Source organism: Armigeres subalbatus, chromosome 1 (assembly GCF_024139115.2).
Source record: "Armigeres subalbatus isolate Guangzhou_Male chromosome 1, GZ_Asu_2, whole genome shotgun sequence".
NCBI lineage: Eukaryota > Metazoa > Arthropoda > Insecta > Diptera > Culicidae > Armigeres > Armigeres subalbatus.
Window position 1 is genome coordinate 112370529 of NC_085139.1, and position 3006 is coordinate 112373534.

The following is a 3006-nucleotide window of genomic DNA, read 5'->3' on the forward strand; positions in this document are numbered from 1 at the left end:
CGATTGCGTATTTTTAATTTCAAAAAATTATATTTTATGGGGAACTGTTCCATTTTCCATCTCACTGAACATATATTCGTCTCCCCGCAAAGCAGAGATATACAGCACCAATCTTGTCGCTTATTTTTGCTAACATGCGTGCTCACTGCTGAAAAAAATCACAAAAATAAAAAACAAATCAAATTCATTTTTATGGCTTTGTTTTTGATGGGATGGAAATGGGAGCTATGAGATGAAGAGCCGAACCGTTCCCCTACATAATATGCAATGCGTTCAATAAATCCCAATTGAATCTACCTTCCACAATCAGCACAATGTCAAATCAATCAGCACGGAACAAAAGATCAAACGAACAAAACGTCGAATGAACAAAATGATTTTTTTTTCACTAAAGCTCTTTTGCTTCGTTGCTCAGTAGCCTCCTTTCAGAGGCATAGAAGGCTCCTTTCAAGAGGCTCGGAAGGCTCTTTTCAAAAGGCTCAAAATTCCCTTGAAGATGCTTTTAAGATGCTAAAAAGTCTCCTTCTCTAGAGGCTCAAAAGCCTTCTTTCAAGAGGCTGGCAAGAGGCTCGGAAACCTCCTTTCAAGATCCTTTCAAGAGGCTCAGAAACCTCCGTTCAAGAGGCTCAAAAACATCCTTTCAGGAAGCTCAGAAGCCTCCTTTCAAGAGGCTTGGAAGCCTTCTTTCAAGAGGCTCGGAAGTCTTCTTTCAAGAGGCTCGGAAGCCTCCTTTCAAGCAGCTCAAAGCCTTCTTTTCTAGAGGCTCAAAAGCCTCCTTTTCTAGGCCTCCTTTTATGAGGCTCGGAAGCCTCCTTTCAAGAGGCTCAGAAACCTCATTTCAAGAGGCTCAGAAGCCTCCTTTCAAGAGGCTCAAAATCATCCTTTCAAGAGGCTCAAAAGCCTCCTTCAAGAGTCTCGGAAGCCTTCTTTCAGGAAGCTCAAAAACCTTCTTTTCTAGAGGCTCAAAAGCCTCCTTCTCTAGAGGCTCAAAAGCCTTCTTTCAAGAGGCTGGCAAGAGGCTCGGAAACCTAGTTTCAAGATCCTTTCAAGAGGTTCGGAAACCTCTTTTCAAGAGGCTCAGAAACCTCCTTTCAAGAGGCTTAGAAGTCTTCTTTCAAGAGGCTCAGAAGTCTCCTTTCATGAGGCTCGGAAGCCTCCTTTCAAGATCGATTCAAGTGGCTCGGAAGCCTTCTTTCAAGAGGCTTGTAAGCTGCCTTTCAAGAGACTCAGATGCCTCCTTCTTTCAAGAGGCTCAAAAGAAGCTCTGAAGCCTTTTTGTAAGAGGCTCGGAAGGCTCCTTTCGTGAGGCTCGCAAGCCTCCTTTCAAGAAGCTCGTAAGCCTCCTTTTAAGAGGCTCGGGAGCCTCCTTTCAAGAAGCTCGGAATTCTTTTTTTTTTCAAGAGGCTCAGAAGCCTCCTTTCAAGATGCAAAGGAAGCCTCCTTTTATATGGCTCGAAAATCGTCTTCAAGAGGCTCGTCTACAAGAGGCTCAGAATCCTTTAATTAAGGCGCGGAAACCTACTTTAAAGGGATTCAAAAGCTAAAAGGAGCTTCCCTTCAAAGGACTTGGAATTATTTTTTCAAAAGGATTGGAAGCCTACTTTTGAGAGGGGGTACCTAAATTAATGCAAAAGTTCGAAGGGGTACCTCTCAAGAAAAAGGTTGAGAACCGCTGATCTAGTCGATCCGATTTTGCAGAATATTGCGCATTTTTTGAAACAGCGCCTCAGCAGTTTGGGGCGTCCAAATCACATCCGAAAGGTTTCCATTACCTGTGGTACTGCCAACCCCGACCTGTTAGGCATCTTTGAAGACGAAGCATGTTTTATCTTTCCGAAAAGCCGCAGTCTTCTGTATTGTAGCGGTAGTTCGAGGTAAAGATCGTCCATTCTGCGGGGTCGCCGAAAAATCGAGGAAGTTCTTTACCCAGGGTCTGCCTTGCGCTGCTAGTTGTGATCGCTGCATCGGATCGTCATAGGGAGCATGGGAAGAAATCACTTGGTATGGCTGCACACTATCTGATTGACGAGGGGACTGCGACAATTCAACCGTACGCGAGAGAAGATTACGCGTTTAACCACCACAAAAAGTGCGACGAAGGGGGGAGGGAAGTTGGAAATCACCAATTTTTTCTTTACGTACTTTATGGATCTTTCCTAATTTGGTTAGTTCTTCTGACTTTAGGTTGGCACGTTTATCGCACTGCTCAAATAAGGTTCTTAGTTCCTGCACGGCAGCATGAGGGTCCTTCATTCATCGTATGTACTGGTTTGATCTACGCAAGGGGGATATAAATCACTATTGGTGCAGCTGCAGTGGCAGTGCTGAATTGTGTCTTCGATCGACGATTGCCCACCGTTAAGGGAGCGCCGGGAGGGACCGGTGTTATGGGTCACTTGTTTGATGTAGGAGGAGTCGCTTCGTTGATCGATCCATCAGCTGAACCACTGCCGCAAAGGTTCTTTACTTCTCCGCCTAGAGTCTTATCGATGAACTTATGCTGCTCGTCCAAATGACGACGTTGCAGCTCCAGTTCCACACGAGCACACTCAAGTTGCTGTCGTTCAACCAACTGACTTAGGCCCACTGAAAATACTGTGTAGGCCTAATTTTGAAGATTGTCGTCGGAGATTTTTCCCTTTCGACTTTTTTTCTTTTCGACCTTTTGTCCGTTCGACCTTTTGTCCTTCAAACCTTTTGTCTTTTAGACCTTTTGTCCTTTAGACCTTTCGTCCTTTCAACCTTCTGTCTTTTTGACCCTTTGTTTTTTCGACTTTTTGTCCGTTCGACCTTTTGTCCTCTAGGCCTTTTGTGCTTTTGACCTTTGTCCTACGACATTTGTTTTATGGACATTTTGATCTTCGGCCTTTTGACATTCGACCTTTTGATCTTCGATATTTTGACACAGATTGTGATTGATTAAAAATAGGATTTGTTTAGTTCCGGGGCCGCAGAAAACCACAGCTGGTCATGAAGGAAAGGAATCAAAATAATAAGAGATGTCTT